This window comes from Chionomys nivalis, chromosome 2 (assembly GCF_950005125.1).
Source record: "Chionomys nivalis chromosome 2, mChiNiv1.1, whole genome shotgun sequence".
NCBI lineage: Eukaryota > Metazoa > Chordata > Mammalia > Rodentia > Cricetidae > Chionomys > Chionomys nivalis.
In genome coordinates this window covers 109,993,312-110,012,339 of record NC_080087.1, presented here as the reverse complement: position 1 = coordinate 110,012,339, position 19,028 = coordinate 109,993,312, and the positions used below count along the sequence as shown (strand labels likewise).

The 19,028-nt window shown below is 38.9% G+C and overlaps 1 protein-coding gene and 1 non-coding gene across 4 annotated transcripts in view; both read left to right on the top strand.

The window, feature by feature from the left end:
• Positions 1 to 19,028, top strand: part of Dis3l2 (DIS3 like 3'-5' exoribonuclease 2) — a 381,117-nt gene that overhangs the window by 100,546 nt on the left and 261,543 nt on the right. The gene's annotated exons all lie outside the window — the stretch shown is intronic.
• LOC130870573 (U6 spliceosomal RNA) lies at positions 8,747 to 8,848 on the top strand. Its single transcript, XR_009056718.1, has one exon. It is a non-coding gene; the product is annotated as a U6 spliceosomal RNA (small nuclear RNA).

Genomic DNA, 19,028 nt, shown 5'->3' with positions numbered 1-19,028 from the left:
AAGCAAGGACTGTTACAACTCTGAGCCTGGGTCCAGCCTGGTGCAGTGTCTAGGTAGGAGACAGCCACAGGAGACAGTTAGACAGGGCAAGTTGAACATGATCTGACTGAGAAATGTAGTTAGCAGAGGGCTCAGCGTAAATGGTTCCATGATCAGTGTCCCCAGCCCTGTCGCTAGGAATTCCAAGCCTATGACTGAAGGATTGCTTGTCTCCAGAACTGCTTCTTTTCTGCATGTGGTTCCATGCAGGGTGCTAAGAGCTGTGTGCCCTGGTCCGGCAGATCCCTCTGTTTCCCCTGCTTACTCCCTTCTGCATGGGATCTGAACAGGCTGAAACTGGCCGGCAGAGTGCTAGTTCCCCCAGTTCTCCCTTTCACATGTAGAACCCAATGTTCTGTTTACTTCCTTCACACTTTAGCACCCTTGGAAGACTCTTAGCATGGACATCTGTTGCCCTTGGGTACATATGTGGGGGGATTGGAGAGGTAGCTCTAGATCTAGTAGGAACTTGTGTGGCTCAGAGTCCACAGGCCCAGAGTAAATTCGTTTATGCAAAGAATGAAAACTTCTACCATGATTGCAGCCCTTAAGCTGACAGTTGACCTTGACTGACCTGATTCTTAGTCCACATTCAGCACCAGCCTGAATGTTAGAAACACTGCAAGAGTCTTGAACTCATTTCATTACCTGACCCTCATCTAGAAGATTCCAGCCTTAGAGGACCCAGGAATAAACTTCTCTGATTTTGTCATTTAAAGTCTTCATTCTTTTTACTGTATTATTGCTTTTTTATTTTTTAAAGATTTCTTGTTTTTAGTTTTATTTTTACCTTTAATTTTATTTCTATATTTACTCTCTTTTTGTTTGTTTTTGAGAAAGAATTTCTCTATGTAACAGTCCTGGCTGTCCTAGACCTAGCTCTTTTTTTTTTTTGAGTGTAATTCTTTTTTTTTATTTATTAATTAATTTATTTATTAAAGATTTCTGCCTCCTCCCCCCCACCACCTCCCGTTTCCCTCCCTCTCCCCCAATCAAGTCCCCCTCCCTCGTCAGCCTGAAGAGCAATTAGGGTTCCCTGCTCTGTGGGAAGTCCAAGGACCACCTACCTCCATACAGGTCTTGTAGACCAGGCTGGTCTCAAACTCACAGAGATCCATTTGCCTCTGCCTCCCTAGTGCTGGGATTAAAGGCGTGCGCCACTACCGCCTGGCTTTTTTTTCCCCACAAGAGGGTGTGAGACCTCAGGACGGATAGCCATGAGCCACCCTGCCAGTGCTGGGAATCGAACTCGGGACCTCTGGAAGGAAGGAAGGAAGGAAGGAAGGAAGGAAGGAAGGAAGGAAGGAAGGAAGGACGGAAGGACGGACGGGCAATCAGGCAACAAGTGCTTTTAACTACTGAGCCATCTCTCCGGATGGTCATATTTATTTTCTAATGGGATTTTTATCTCTTACTTTTTCTCTTCCCCCTTTCTCACTTTCTTCTTTTTCTTTACTTTCAATGAACCCTACTTCTTTATTATTTTTGCCTTTCTTGTTTTATTTATTTATTATTACTACATTTGCTTCCATCAGTTTTAACTTAATAGTCTATTCTATGCTATTTTTTATTTTCATATTTCATGATTATTAATGATGTAGACATTGGCTTTATGTGGTTTGTTTTGGTGTTGTTGCTGGAATAGCTGTTCTCTTTCTCTTCACTGTATGGTATTGGGGTTGATCTTTCAATAGAAAGCCACTTACTAAGAACACCCTAAATAATGCCAGAAGAGATACTTATTTCAGCAGATGTATAAATTACAACTGAGAAACTCAAGAAATATGAAAAGCAGTATGACCTCCCAAAAGTTCACAATCCTTCAGTAGCTGAATCCAAAAGGACAGAATGGTTGAAAAGTATTGCTTGAAAATTACCAGTGAAGCTGGAGAGATGGCTCAGCAGTTAAGAGCACTAGCTGCTCTTACAGAGAACATGGGTTCAATTCCCAGCACCCACATGGTAGCTCAGAATTGTCTGTGAACTCTAGTTAACAGCCTTATGCCCTCTTCTGGCCTCTGCTGGTACCAGACATGCACATGTGGACAAAAGATTCATATTTGTAAAATAATAAAAATTTTAAAAATGCAAAGAAATCACCAGTGACCTTAGAGAGGATTCAAATAAACAGATGAATGGGGGTAAGTAAGTAAATTTAAGACCTTGACAAGAAATTCAAGAACTTGGATAAAAAAGAACAAAGAGATAGAGAGCTTGGGAAAAAATAACAATAACACTATAAACTTGGAAATTAAAGTATATTAAGTCAAAATTTAAAACTCATTAGCAAGCATTCAATAGAACAGACTAGGTACAAGAAAAATGTCAGGGGTGGAGACTAAAGATGAATAGTTATAATTAGATCACACACACACACACACACACACACACACACTCTGATAACCATACATCTAAGACCTTTGGGGTGTGTTTAAAAGATGAAACTATAAATTTGGTGTAGAAGAAAAGAAAACTGAGTGTCTTAGTCAGTGTTCTGTTGCTGACTAAGAAACACCATGTCCACGACAACTCTTATAAAGAAAAGTATTTAATTGGGGCTGACTCGTAGGTTCACAGGTTTAGTTCATTATCATCATGACAAGAAGCATGGTGACATGCAAGCGGACATAATGCTGGAGAAGGAACTGAGATACATCCGAATGCATGGGCAGAAAGGAGAGAGAGTGCCCCTAGACTTGCCTTGAGCTTCTGAAATCCCAAAGCCTACCCCTAGTGACAAACTTCCTCCAACAAAGCCATACCCACTCTTAATCTCTCTTAAGTATTGCCACTCCCTAATGACCAAACATTCAAATATTTGAGTATATGGGGACTATTTACTATTCAACCCACCATAATGAGACATAGACTAAAGACAAAAATCTTAATATAATTATAGCAGAAAATACCCCAAAATCTAGTAAATCAAAGGATATCCAAGTGTACAAGGCATCCTTAAAAGACATGCCTATAAAAGAAACTTTCCATGCCATATTGTGGTTGATGTATAAAAAATAAAGAACAGGGGCTGTGAAATTGCTCAGTGAATAAAAATGCTTGTTGTCAAGTTTGATGACCAGAGTTTGATCACCAGAACCCATGTGACTGAGGAGAGGGACAACCAGTTCCCTAAAGCCATCCTCTATCCTCTCATGCTCGCCATGAACACACAATAAATAATAAATAAGCATAATAAGTAAATGAAGAAAAATACAGGACAAACAGTACTGAAAACTATAAGAAAAAAGTGTTAGATAACTTACAAAAGTAAATCTTTTAAGATAGTAGCAAACTTACAGATACTCTAAAGACTTCAAGACTATGGGCTTATTATTTCAAGTCCTGAAACAAAATAACTGCCAATCATGACTACTATAGCCAGACGTTATCCTTTACAATCATAGGATAAATAAAGACCCTTCGTGGTAAGCATAAACTAAAACAATTCATGACCACTAACCCTGCATGTCTGAAAATGTTTAAAGGTTTATCATATGTAAGTAGAAGAAAGAATATACAAAGTATGAGAACTTTGGAAAAGAAAGTACATCTTACCAGGAGAATAAACAGTGGGAAGTAGGAAAGAACCAATCATTTTCAACTTATAAAACCAATAAACCTCTAAGGTAAGGAAGGGTGAACTTGGTACATACTTAATAATAAACCTAAATATAAGTGGTCATAACTCTTCAACTAAAAGACTGAATGAATTTAAAATAAAACAAAACCCAGGCATTTGTTTTCTGCAAAAAACTCACCCCTCTATTCAAAACACAGAAATTCTAAGTAGAAAGGATAGAAAATGGCATTCCAAACAAATGGAATCCAAAATAAATCAAGAATAGTATACTTATATTTGACAAAGCAATCATCAAGCCAAAATCAGAAGATCATTGCATATTTTTAAAGGAAGCAATCCATAAGGGAGATGTAACAATTGAAAAATATATACTCCAAATATTGATGTACCAAATTTCATAAAATAAACAGTGTGGGACATAAATGGACAAGTAGGTACAGATACAATAACAATAATGGCTTCAATACTCTACTCTCATTAATATATTGATTATCCAAATAAATAAAAAATCAGAGTTAAACTTCACCATAGGTCAAATGGACTTCCGCGATATCTGTAGATATCTCTTATTATTATTATATCCAATATATATGGAATATGTATTATTCTTAGCAATTCATAATGCTTTGTCCAAAATAGACCACATTTTAAGCCCTGAAAGCAAGTCTTAACAAAGAAAAAGAAACCAAAATAATTGATTTTATCACAATATATGGAATAAACTAGAAGTCAATAGCAAGAGAAACCACAGAAACTACAAATACGTGGATATTGAGCAATACACTTTTAAATGTCAGTGAGTCACTTAAATCAGGAAGGAAATTTGAAAATTCCTAGAATCAAATGAAAATGAAAACACAAGTTGTTAGAGACTTTGTGATATTTCCAAGTTATTTCTGAAAGGAAAGTTTATAGCTATCTGTGCTTACATTAAAAATCAGAGAAAACTCAAATAAATTACTTAATGATAAACCTTAAGGTCTTAGAAAAATAAGTACAAGCCAAGCCCCAAATTAGTATGTGGAAAGAAATAAAGATCAGGGTTAAAATGAATGAAATGGAGAGTAAAAGAAAATACAAAAGATCAATGGAACAAGGAGGTGGCTCTTTGAAGAGAGAAACAGGATTGACAGACTGTTAGCCAAAGTAAACGAAAGAAAGAGAAGGCCCAAATTAATGAAATTAGAGCTGAAAAGGGGGACATTAAAGTGGTATCATGGAAATTCAGAATATTATTAGATATATTTTGGGAACTTAGCCGTCCAATAAACTGGAAAATATAGAAGGAATGGGCAAATTCTTTTTTTTTTTTTTTTTTTTTTTTTTGGTTTTTCGAGACAGGTTTCTCTGTGACTTTGGAGCCTGTCCTGGAACTAGCTCTGTAGACCAGGCTGGTCTCGAACTTACAGAGATCCGCCTGCCTCTGCCTCCCGAGTGCTGGGATTAAAGGCGTGCGCCACCATCGCCCGGCCTGGGCAAATTCTTAAGACATATGACCTACTTAAATTGTATCTCGAGGATGTAAGCAACATTACTCATCTACAATGAGCAGTGAGACTGAAGCAGTCCTGAAGAATCTCTAAGAAAAACCCACAACTAGATGGACTCTCTGCTAGACTCCTAAATCTTAGGGATGAGCTAACACCAAAACTCCTCAAACTAGTCTATAAAACAGGAAGGAATGCATCTGGATTCATTGTGCAGTGCCAGTATTATCCTGATATCGAAGCTGGATAAGGACATTGTTTTAGTTAGGGTTTTTATTGCCTCTATGAAGAGACACCATGACCATGGCAACTCTTATAAAGGAAAAATACTTAATTGGGTGGCTTACATTTTCAGAGGTTTAGTCCATTATCATCATGATGCAACATGACCGCATACAGGCATGTATGCTGAAGAAGGAACTGAGAGTTCTACATCTTGACCTGCAGGCTGCAGGAAGTGGTCTGAGATACTGGGCATGGCTTGAGCATATATGAGACCTCAAAGCCCATCCCCACAATGACACACTTTCTCCAACAAAGTCATACCTAATCTAACAAAGTCATACCTCCTAATAATGCTACTCCCTATGAGCTTTTGGGAGCCAATTACATTCAAATCCCTATAGACATAGTAAGAAAAAAGCTAGGCTGGTATCTTTGATGGTCATAAATACAAAAATTCTCAGTGAAATACTTGCCAAATTAAGGGAACAACACATTGAAAGGATCATATACCACAATCACTTTTTTGGCAGGAATGAAAATATAGTTCAACATATACAAATCAATGAATGTAATGCAGCATGTGAGAAGATGCATAAAGGTCATGAATTACATGACTACTTCAGTAAGTACAGGAGAAGCCTTTGACAAAGCTTAAAACCCCTTCATGATAAATTATTATAGAAACTGTGTCCTGAAGGATCATATCTCAACTTAATAAAGCCTGTATATGACAAGCTTATTATCATCATTATGTTCAGTGGTAGAACCTGAAAGTATTTCTTCTAAAATGAGGAATGAGAAGGGGATTTCCACTCTTTTTTATTTAATATAGTGCTTAATTTCTTAGAGAATGAGACTAAAGGGATGCAAATAGGAAAAAGCATTGTCAGTATAGTCTAAACACTCTGGCAAGGAGATTCTTAGGTCTGATAAGCCCTTTCAGAAGAGTTACAGGATACAAAATCAACTTACAAAAGTTCATTAGCTTTTCTATATAACCAACAATGAATATGCTGAGAAAGAAATCAGGAAAACATTTCTACTCACAGTGTTCTCAAAACAAAAACCCTAACTAGGAATAAACTTAACCAAAGAGGTGAAAGACTTCTAAAATAAATTTGATTTAAATACCAAGGAAAGAAATTGCAAACAATAGAAAATAGAAAGACCTCCCACATTCATGGATTAGCAGAATTAATATTGTTAAAGTAATCATTTTACCTAAAGTGGTGCATAGAGTCAATGCCATCTACACTCATATTCCTATAGCATTCTTCATGGGAATAGTAAAAGAATCCTAAAATTCATACAGAACATAAAACATCCTAAGTACCCAAACAGTTCTTAGAAAAGGAGCTTGAAATTATTCTACAGGGCCACAGTAACTAAATTAATATGGTAGACATACGTGTCTATATAGACAGACCATGGAATTGAACAACTTTCCTATTCTTTAAAAAACTTGAGACTTTCATACACAAATATACATCATTCATACTTCCTCTCCTTCTGACTCCTGTGCTCTCTCATCTCTTATTCATGAACTTTCTGAATTGTTACTGTCATCCCCTGACACCCTATTGAGAGTCCAGTTAATATGGCCCATATGTAAATGTATTTAGAGCTAATTACTTAGGACTGAATAACATATAAAAGGATTTGTCTCTAGAGAAAAAGGATTCTTCTCAAATAAAGTATTGATTGTCTGTAGCTCTTCATCTAGGGGTGAGGCCTTGTGAAGTTTTACCTAGTCCATTTTGCTATGATGACTAGTGTGGTTAGTGTTTAGTTCTTGTGCAGGTAACCATATTGTTAAGGTTTAATGAGTATAACATTCCTGTCATGTCTAGAAGATTCCATCTTGAAGCAGGTGACCCAGTCTTCTGACTCTTAAAAATTAAAAAAAAAAAAATGCTTTAAAAATTGTGTGGTGTGTGTGCGTGTGTTTGTGTGCATGTGAGTACAGTGAGCCCATGGAGGCCAGAAAAGGGCTTTGGATCCCCTGGAACTGGAGCTATAGGTGTGTCTTAGGGTTTCTATTACTGTGATAAAACACCATAACCAAAAGCAATTTGAAGAGAAAAGGGTTTATTTCACAGCTTGTAGACCATCATCCAGGAAGTCAGGACAGGAACCTGGAGGTAGGAACTGATGCAGAGGTCACAGAGGAGTGTTGCTTACTGACTTGCTCAGTTCACTTTCTCATACACCCCAGGACCACTTGCCCAGGGACAGCACTACCCACAGTGGAATGGTCCCTAGCATATCAATCATCAATCAAGAAAATGGCCTACAGGCTTTTCTATAGGCCAGCCTTATGGAGGCATTTTCTCAGTTGTGATTTCTTTTCAGATGATCCCAGCTTTTTTCAGGTTGACAAGAACTCAACCAGAACAAGATGAAGTTGCGAACCTCCTGATGTGTCTGTGTTAGGAACCAAATTTGGATCCTCTGTAAGAGCAGTATCTGCTCTGAACTGCTGAGTTATCTCTCTAGCCCCTGGCTCATAATTGTCCCTCTTTACTGATGTTCCCTGAGCTTTAGTTATAGGGTGTGTTATGGAAGTACCAGTTGGGCCTGGCACCCCATAGTCGCTTACTGTGTGCATTTGGATCTCCAGTGTCTCTCAGTAGAAGCATCTATGAGTAGTGAGAGCTACATTTACCTATGAGTGGAAGCATAAGTATTTAAAATACATTTGGTAGCTAATTGATTTAGAGAAATGACAATAATAAGTTATCTTCTAGGGTCAGTGATCTTTCTATGAGCCATGAGTTTTTGGCTAGGTTTACAGGACCAGGCACAACTTTCCTCTTGACTTGCTTTAGTCCAATTAGACTGTTGTTAGTGCCACCGTTGTACCATTTGGAACATCTTGCTGGGCTGGCTGTTGTGGTTTACAGGCTTTACATGGGGTGGGAACATCCATCAATTTACTCCACTGGCAGCTTTCATAGCACTTTCTGATACTAGGAGAGCTTGCTTGCAGGGAGGAGGTTTCCTGGTCAGTGTGAGCTTGATTCCTTCAAGTCCTGTGTCTGAGGTTTATGGTGTTTTCAACAACAGGGTCTTAGTATCAAGTTCTGGGAAGCAACCAAGGACAATTAACCATCTTATTCTTGAGAAAGGTGCTGTAAATATACATTAAAGACATCCTTCTTAATAACTGGTGCTGGAAAAAACAGGATATCCACATGTAGACAACCAAAGCTCGATCCTTATCTCTCAACCTGCACAAAAGTCAATTCAAAATGGTTGAATGTCTCTAATGTAGGATCTGAAAATTTGAAACTATTAGAGAGTAATACAAGGAAAATGAACATATGAGCAGAGGCAATGAATTTCTAAACAGGCTCAAAAATTTTAATAGTGGCAAGAATTAACAAAATTGCATTAAATGAAAAAATCTGTGTGTACTCACTTTGTCATCTCTGTATTCTAAAATTAGAACAATACAGAGATTAGCATGACACCAGCATAAGGATGACATGTGATTTTTGATGTATAGTATGTTTTTAAATAACCAACTCCAGAATTGACTTCTGACCTCTACATGTATAAGCACATCCACACATCATGCACACACACAGAACATACACACAATTATAAATAAAACTTTAAAGCTTGTTCATAGCAGAGGGGACAATTACCAAAGTAAAGAAACATTCTATGATGCGAAGGATTTTGCCTTTTTGCCAAGTGTTCATTTGAAAGAGGAATAATGTCCAGACTACATAAAGAATTTTTTTTAAAAGAACAAGTAATTTATTCCATAATTTGACAAGCAACTGTAATAGACAGTTCCCAAAAGAGGAAGATAATGACCAATAAATGGAGTGAAAATTTGTTATTAATCTGAAATTTGAAAGTCAAGATTATGTTGATATTCTATGTTGTTTTAGTAAAAATGCTATGGCCATTATCAGGTAATGAAACAACAGGAGAGGATTCAGGAGTAAAATAATTTCAAATTACGCCAGTTACTAGAGAAACCAGTTAAGAATGTTCCTGAAAGAAACTAAGGAGAACTGTGGTGTGATGCAACTATAGCATTCTTGAGTATATACGTAAAGGCATCTAAGTCAGCTTCCTATAGAGATACTAGTACATCCATGGTTATTGTAGCACCTATCATAATAGCCAAGTTGTGGCATCAGTCTTGGTGTCCATTAAGAGATGACTACGAAAGGAAATGTATTTATGGAGAGTGGACAAGGCCCCGAGTGAGTGAAGTCCTCAGTGAATGTGTGTTGTTGACATGGGTATGGCCATGACAAGGACCCCAAAGTCCCAGACCCATGGAACAATGGCAAAATCTCCCCCAACCCTCCAGGGTGAGGCTCAGAAGGGAATGGCAAGGCCTTCCTCAGTGGACTGAGTGTGAATGTTGTTAGTGCATGTGGAAAACGACCACCATAACTTTCTCCTCTCAGATGTTTACAGCCTGCTCCCTTATAGAGACTGCTTGTACGTTCATTGTTCAATCCCATAAATCCTGCTTCCTTGTTTATCTGTATGTAAATAACCCCATTTCCTTGCTCAGCTGTGTGGTGGTTTGAATGAGAATGGCCTTGTTGGAGGAAGTCTGTCCCTGGGTTTGGGCTTTGAGGTTTCAAAAACCCACACAGATACAGTTAACTCTCTCTGCCTCCTGTTTGTGGGTTAAGATATGAACTCTCAGCTACTGCTCTAGTGCTAGCTTGCCTGCTTGCCTGCTTGCCTGCTTGCTTGCTTGCTTGCCTGCTTGCCTGCTTGCCTGCTTGCCTGCTTGCCTGCTTCCATGTTCCTCACCATGATGACCATGGACTCTGTGCTGGCTATTCTGGTTGTCAACTTGGCAACGTCTGGAACTAACAAGCAACCAGGCTGGGTACATATGTGAGGAATTTTTTTCTTATTTAAGTCATTTGAAGTGGGAAAACCCACTTTTAATCCAGATATTCTGATGTGGGAAGATTCACCTTTAATCTGGGCCACACCTTCTGCTGGCAGCCTATTAAAGAACATGGAAGACAGAAGCTTGCTTTCATTTCCTGCTTGCTCTCCCTCTTGCTGGCAAGTCCATCCCTTCACTGGCATTAGAGTCTCTTTCTGTGGATTCCAGTGTATACTGAAGACTAGCTGAGCCATCCAGCCTCTTGGATTGAACAACTACTGGATTCTTGGACCTTCTGTTGGTAAACAGTCATTATTATACTAGTTGGACTACAGTCTGTAAGCCATTCTAATAAATCCCCTTTACATATACATATACACATGTATACACACACACACACACACACACACACACACACACACACACACGTGTCCCATTCTTTCAGTTCTGTTCCTCTAGATAACCCTGACCTAATACAGATTCTGATCCCTTGTAACCAACCATAAGTCCCAAATTAAATGCTTTCTTTTATTAGTTGCCTTGGTTGTGGTGTTTTGTCACATCAATAGAAAGGTAGATAAGACAAGTTGTATGCAATTATTCCCGCCTCTCTGTTCAACTCTATTTAATAAACATGCTGATCTTCATTGGGTAGGGATGGGGCTGCAATTTTCCCAGCTCTGAACCCAGACCACCTGACCTCAACTTTCTGTCTATGTGCCATCTATCTGTCTTTTTTCATTTCTTCACTGCTCCAGTAAGGTCCTGAGAAGACATGCATGGATGTAGCATGTAGATATACATTTTTTTTTGAGACAGGGCCTCTCTGTATGTTCTGATTGTCCTGGAATTCTCTTTGTAGACCAGACTGACCTCAGATTCACAGAGATTTGCCTGCTGAGTACTGGGATTAAAGGTGTGTGTTACTATGCCCAACTCAGTGTTAGGTATATATACATAATGGAAGGGAATTGGAGATACTTGTATTATGGGAAATAAGCGAGACATGGAAAGACAAATACTAAATGTTTTCTCTCATATTCAGAATCTAGACACAAACACACACATGTCAAGGCAGAACTATTTGGGAAGACTAAGGGGGTAACAAAGGGTGAATGTGATTAAAGTATATTATATAAATATATCAATATATCATAATGAATCTTATTATTTTATACAATTAATATATGCCAATAAAAGTTTTTTTGTATGTCAGAATTGTTTAGGAGGTATTACATATAGCTCTCATTATTTTTTCTTATTGTGATAAGACCCTCTTATTGTCACTAACCAGGCAGCTGAGAGTATACAGGGATATTCAGAGTGTGATGCATCCTTTAGAGATGCTCTGGGATAAAGATTGATTCCACTAGGGTAATGTAAAGCAGTGAAAGACCTGGATAAATCCCCCCCACCCCCAGCAGGAAAAAATAGAGCCAAAAATCTAAGCAGGGAGGGAAGAATCAGAAATCTAGGATTAGCTGGTTCAGTGACTGTTTCAGGAACTAGTTGAAGATAAAGTTAGATTATAATCTTGAGAAACAGGGAGTTGCCCCCTTGTGATCATCACTGGTATTTTCGGAATCTTCTTTTTTTTTTTTTTAACTTATTTATTTATTTTTATTCTTTTTTAATTAAAATTTCCACCTGCTCCCCATTTCCCATTTCCCTCCCCTCCTCCCAAATATTGCCCTCCCCCCACTTCCCTCCCCCTATCCCCACTCCTCTTCTCCTCCCCCCACTCCATTCCCCCTCCCTCTCGATACTGAAGAGCAGTCCAAATTCCCTGCCCTGCGGGAAGACCAAGGTCCTTCTATCTACGTCCAGAAAGGTGAGCGTCCAAACAGGCTAAGCTCCCACAAAGCCAGTTCATGTATTAGGATCGAAACCTAGTGCCATTGTCCTTGGCTTCTCATCAGTCTTCATTGACCGCCATGCTCAGAGAGTCCGGAATCAACCCATGCTTATTCAGTCCCAGACCAGCTGGCCTTGGTGGGCTCCCAATAAATCAGTTCCACTGTCACAGTGGGTGGGTGCATCCCTCGTGGTCCTGATTTTTTGCTCATGTTCTCCCTCCTTCTGCTCCTCATTTGGACCTTAAGAGCTCAGACCGTTGCTCCAAATTGAGACTCTGTCTCTACCTCGATCCATCGCCAGATGAAGGTTCTAAGGTGATATGCAAGATATTCATCAGTATAGGATAGGGTCATTTCAGGTTCCCTCTCCTTAGTTGCCCAGGGTACCAGCTGCCCTCCCTACCTCCTTCGGATTACTGGGCTGTGGTTTCTTCCCTTAAAAACCCCTTCTCCCAGTTACTTGGGGTCTAACTCCTCCCCTGCGTGTGTTATGAGTCTCGGCCCCAGAGCACTGGTTCCTGCCCTGTCAAATAAACCTTCTGTGATTGCAGCAAGGACAGTTTCTCGTGAGTTACTGGGGGGGGTTCGTGTTATCCCAAGACTTGAGTGAGAGTCTCCCAACACCGGGGGTCTTTCAGCAGGATGGAGACAGTATCTAGGCAGGTATCTGGATTTTCTACTGATTTGCAGTTTAATATTGTCTAAAGTATTTAAGGTCTTAATTATTCAAGTATAAGATAGGGATATCTTGTTGAGTAAGATCTTACTTTACAACATATGTATATACCACACTTGTAACTTACAGAAAGTTTCAAACAATCTTTTGATATTACATTTAAAATAGGCAGCGAGCTTCTAAGTCATCTATCTTGCTGCAGGTCCTTCTTGTAGGGTTGAGGGTTTTCCTCTGAGCTCTTTCATACTTTGGGGAGAGACCTGCTGGGGCAGAGCCACTTTGCAAGTAGGATGTGCAGTAATTTTGGCATTACATTGGCCCAACAGAAATGGGCAAGAGGTTTTTTTGGGATTGGAAGTGAGTGTTGAAAATTGTAGCAACAGTTATGTATTATATTTGCACAATGGTTTTATCTGTATTCGGGTGTGGAGATTGGTAAATTCTTATTAAATTTATTAGATAAGTATCATTTGGATTTTATGACATTTATCAAGATTTATTTATTCAGCAAATAGGTATTGCATACCCACTTTGTACTTGGTGTTATTATAAGTGGTGGGTATATAGAAATGAGCAAATAAGGGAAAATTAGTCATAGAGCTTGTGTTTCATTGGGGAGGTATAATGACATAGAATAAGACAGTCTTGCCGGGCGGTGGTGGCGCACGCCTTTAATCCCAGCACTTGGGAGGCAGAGGCAGGCGGATCTCTGTGAGTTCGAGACCAGCCTGGTCTACAAGAGCTAGTTCCAGGACAGGCTCCAAAAACCACAGAGAAACCCTGTCTCGAATAACCAAAAAAAAAAAAAAAGAATAAGACAGTCTTTGTGGCATTCTCAATAAGTGGTAAGTGCTAAAGAGGCAGAAAAATATGAGGGATGTGAATTTGGGGATGAGAGTGGAAATTCTTCATAATGTGGGTCAAGAAGGTAATGGAGTAGTAACAATTACAGGATGTGAGGGACTCCTTTTGGAGATCTTGGGAAACATTTGGTGCATCCATAGTGTGTCAGGGAATAGCAAAGAGGCTAAGAGAGAGAGTTACTGGGTGAGGGTGAACAGATAAGTGGGATGGAGTGAGAGTAATATATTAGTCAGGGCCTTTGCATCATTGTTAAGATTTGGCCTGTCTGTGACTGGTGTGAAGGCTTAGAAGGGTTATGAAGGGGAATTGATGCAATGTTACTTGTATTTAACTAGGCTTATTCTGACCCCTGAGTTGGGAATAGATTTAAAATGAGCAGGAAGACTTTTTTAATGGTAGAGACTGAGAGATGGCAGAGACTGAGTAAGATTGGCATCATTGAACTTAGAACTGACTGGATTCTGGGATGGATTGAGAGGAATGTATAGGGGCGATGGGTGGTGGGTGGGAGACGTCAAACAATTGAGTGATTAATTAATGATGACAAGGGTTTGAGGCCTGAACAGCAGAAGAATGGATAGCGATAGTTAGTTATGTTTTTGGTAACTAGATAAAAGGTCCATGTGATGATCCATCATTTTATTCTATGTATGTCCTCAGGAATATCCATAAATATGTGTTTTAGATGATAGATCCATAGTTGTATTTTGTAGTGAAAGAGACCTGTTGCCCTGTGGAAATAAATACCAATTGCTTTTCTTGGCTCCAAGGTATTTTCTGAATCATATGTTATTCTTCATCCCAAATATGTCATTAAGAGATTTGGAAGTGTGTTAAAACATGTGTGGTAACTGAGTACTGTCACTTTAGCCCAGTCAGTGTAGCAAAGAAAGAAGAACAGCTCCTAGAAGGACTTGTTGACATGCATTAAAGCCAAGCAGAGGCTCACGTGCAGTTTGAGAGGCAATTGTTTCCTGGGCAAAGAGCCTTCAGCTGACACTGACCCAGTGGCCCTGGTTACTGCACATATATGGATAGAGGTGTGGTGCATGAGAATCCTTTAGAAAAGCTGTATTGACAGCATTCCTCTGTTCAAGGGAATGCCATAGTGTCCGCTTCTTTTTCCTCTTCCTCTTCCCGCCCTCTGGAATTAAATTATCATGAAATACACTTGCTCTTTTTATAAAATTTAAACAATTACACTTTTCAAAAGATGACCCTTGTATCCATAGAAGGGTTTTTCTGTATTAATAAACAGAGCTGCTAAATGTTTTGTCTGGAGTTTAAGTAAGCCAGTATAATGGAAATGTTACCTGGTATCTTTACTTAGGATTCCATTTGAATTTTTTTGGTTACAGGGAATTTTTCTGTTTGCTCCTCAGTCTTGAAATACAGCATATTAATTTTAAGAGGAAGGGAAGAAAACCCTAACACACACCAGTTTTGAAGTGACCAGTTCCTCCTCTTAATCCTGGTGAGTTTCACTTGCTATTTGAGTTGATATAATTTACTTTCTCAGTGGAGATAATTCCTCCCATTTTTGAGTGATAGAAAGGTATTCTACAACTCTGAAAAGGACAGACAATGCCCCGTAAGCTGCTCACAATGTAGACTTTCTCTTCTTTGTCTGTACATTTGTGAGTTTCTGTGCTAAGACTTGTTTTCAAATTGGGAAACAATGGATTTTTCTATTTACATTTGAGACTCTGTTGGAAACCATAGTTGTAATATAAACACGAAGGCCTGATTTATTTTAGAAACTAATGTATTTATTTTAATGTTTTTCAATTTCATTTCCTCACATTTATAAATATTTGCCTCACAGTGGTATGCTTTTTCCATTTTGGTAAAGTACCTGTTGATTATTTTCCTGATGTGTCATGTCATTGAGGGCTTGGCAGGGTCACGGTGTAGCATCATGCCAACATGCGTTTTAATTTTGTGTCTCTAATTATGTGGTAGCTCTTTCATTCCTGCTCTTTTTTGATAATTTTTAAAATAGTTAATTCAAGTCTTATTCAAGAGTCAACTGAGCATATTTTATGTGCAACCATTGTGGGAAACTCTGTGAGATGCAATGAATATGACTTAATTTACTGTCTTGTGGAAGAGTGAAATGTACAAATACCTGGGATGTAACCTGATCAAGAACACTTTGAGTGAAGGAATGACAGAGACTAGCAGTGGCCAGAGGAAGGCCAAAGGACATTTCACAGAGAGGGAGGTTAGCAGAGGAGCATATAACAAAGAACTGGGTTTTGAATTTTGATTGTTTGCACACAAACACTGAGTAACAACAGTTAAGTGTATGAAGTTGATTCTAAATCTGTTTGTCTTTAACTCAGGAAGGAGATGTCTCTAGGAGGTCTGGGACCAAGCATGCTGGCTGGATTTAGAACCCTAACCCTGAGTTCATGTCACAGTCCTTGACACTATGGGGTGGACATATCTGAATCTTCCCTCTTTAGTGAAATGGTGTGGCCAAGATTGGTCTCCCCGTATCACCCATTGTGTGGATTAGATCAGCTAATGTATGAAAAAGCACAGGGAAGATTTGTCAGTGTGTGTGTTTACTATAATCCCTATATTCACAATTATATGTATATTCACTCTCTATACTTCTCTTATTGGATTCTTTATTTGAGTTGTGCCATAGCACTGTTTTCTGCTTCTCTTTTCAGCTGTCACTTAGCCTGGGGCACCACTGCTAACTGCCAGACTGTGGTAGATGATCACAAATCTCGATCCCAGTGCTCCAGTCCCTAGACCTCCATTTCCAGCTGTTCCTGGATGCTCCTTCACATCTTGGACTTTTCCAGGCCTTAAGACAAAGCATGTCTCCCTTTACTGAACTGTTCCTAGATTTTGGTTTCTGTTACCTGAATTCATTATGAATGGCAGTTAATTTTGATCCTTCTTTTCTTTTCTTTCTACAGGAAATTAAGTTCATTGTTGAGTTTATTATTAAGATGATGATGAAAACATTCACTTACTCAAGCCTTTCAAATTCCAGGCACCTCAGAACAATCTCAGTTCTTACAGCTTTATGATTATTGAATAGTTTTGTCCCCATTTTAAAGATGACAGACCAAGATTCAAAGAGTGAAATTTTCAGAAATAGCTCTTCTGGGAGGTAGCAGAGCTTCAGCCACCTCTGGGGAGTATGCAGTTCTGCCAGCTTCAGACCTTCCAGAGTAGACTTAGTTCTCCTTGCATTACAGACTAACAGAACAAACTGAGTAAAAGGAACCCTGCTCTTCTCACTGTTGTCTGTCTTCTCTCACTCTTACTCTCGATTCCTAAAGCAGTTTGTGACTTCTTGGTTTTAGGAATCATCGATTATCATTTCCCAAATCCAAGTGACAGTAACAAAATAGTGATTCTTTCATGTCATCTGAATTTAAATGAAGCAGTTCTTCAATGAGGAACTTTCCTTCATGAGCTTTTTGATTATGCTGATTTATAGGTTGTATAGGAAAGGTGGCTTAAATGCTTACAGTCCACCAAGGCTCATCAGAGAACCCTTTTATGATAATTTCCAAGTCCTTTAGACAAGATTCTCACATCTTTTAGTAGTTTCCTTTTTGTTCTAGTAAGACAGAATGTTCAAGATTTATCTTATCTCTGTCCTAGTCCGAACCTGAAATAGCCATTGTCTCCAGGAGGCCTGCATCTTGACTCTAACCACTATGCAATATGGACAGTTTCAAGATTTCATAGGTTTTTATATCTTGAGAGCTCATAAAGATCTGTATCCCACTATGCCTTTTGGTCTATTCTTTCTTTTTTAATTGATTTTTGTTATGTGTGTATGTGTGTGTGTGAGTATGGGCTCACTCACCACAGTGTGCATATGGAAGTGAAAGGATAGCTTTTGAAAACTGGTTCTGTCCTTCCCCAGTGGGATCGGAGACTTATCCTCTGAGTCATCTCACTAGCCCTTGTTTTATTCATGTGTGTCTTAGATTAGTGAGTAGAATGAAAAAATTTAAAATACTTATGTTCTAGTTGCCCAATTTTCAGTGACTTGATTTATTTATGAAATCACATTACAACATTTTTTGCTTCTGTAGTTCAAAAGTGAATGTAATACCTAAAATAGTAATATTCTCTCTCTCTCTCTCTGTCTCTCTCTCTGTCTCTCTGTCTGTCTCTGTCTCTCTCTGTCTCTCTGTCTCTCTGTCTCTCTCTCTCTCTCTCTGTGTGTGTGTGTGTGAGTGTGTGTATGGTCTGATGTGTTGGAAGATTTAGGTTGATGTCAAATGTCTTTCCATGGTTGCTATTCTTCTCTGGAGCCCAAATCTCATTGATTTAACTAGACTGGCTGGCCAGTATGCTTCAGGGATCTACTTGTTTTCTATCTCCCCTTTTCCCACTGTCAGTCCTGGGGTTACAAGTCTGTGCTACCACATCTAGCTTTTAATGAGTTTTGGATATTTACATACAGGTCCTTGTGTTTGTGTAGCAGATACTTAACTGATTAAACTATCTCCCCAGCCTCAAATATTTTTTCTTGAGTATAGTGATGTAAAACATTGTTTAACTGGGTTTCTTCCTTAATGTGCTGTATAGCAGGATTGGGCTAAAATGGTAGAGTACTTGCCTAGTGTGTGTCTATGGTCAATTCCCAGAACTATAAATAAAATTTAAAAAATATACTATATAGCTAATTTTATTGTATTCTGGTTATTGCTTTCCACTAATCTCTTCTTTCCGTTGGTGATTTCTTGATCTTTGTATGTATGAACCAGAGCACAATTCTTCTAAAAATTTTTTCCATATAATATATTTTGCTCATATTCTTCCCCTCCCTCAACTCCTGTTTTCCTCCTTTATCCTACCCTCTTCACTACCCATTGTCCTTCATGACTTTCTTAAAGTCAAACACACACACACACACACACACACACCCTTAATACCAAAACAAAACAAAGCAAAAGTCACTCCCTACCAAAAAACCAAACATGTAGTCCAATTTGTGTTGGCCATCTACTTCTGAGCATGAGACCCGCACTGGAGCATGGTTTATATACATACCTAGTGTCAGTCCATTGAATAAAATTTATTTTCCCCATTACAGAAACTATCAATTGTAAATAGCTTCTTGGCCGGGGGTGGGACTTTGTGCCTGTTTGCCTGTGTTCTTGCTAAGAATGTGTCTGGCTTGAACTTGATGCAGGTCTTGTGCATGCTGTCACAGTCTCTATGAGTTTATGTGTGCATTAGTCTTCAGTCTTCTTGTGTCTGGAAAATGTTGTTTCCTTGAATTCATCTTTCACCTCTAGCTCTTAGACTTTTCACTTTCTCTCCTTCATAGATCCCTGAGCCTTGAGGGGAGGGATATGGTAGTGACAGCCCATTTAGGTAGGACTGAGCTCTCCAAAGTCTTTCACCCTCTGCACATTATCCAGCATCTAGTGCAAGA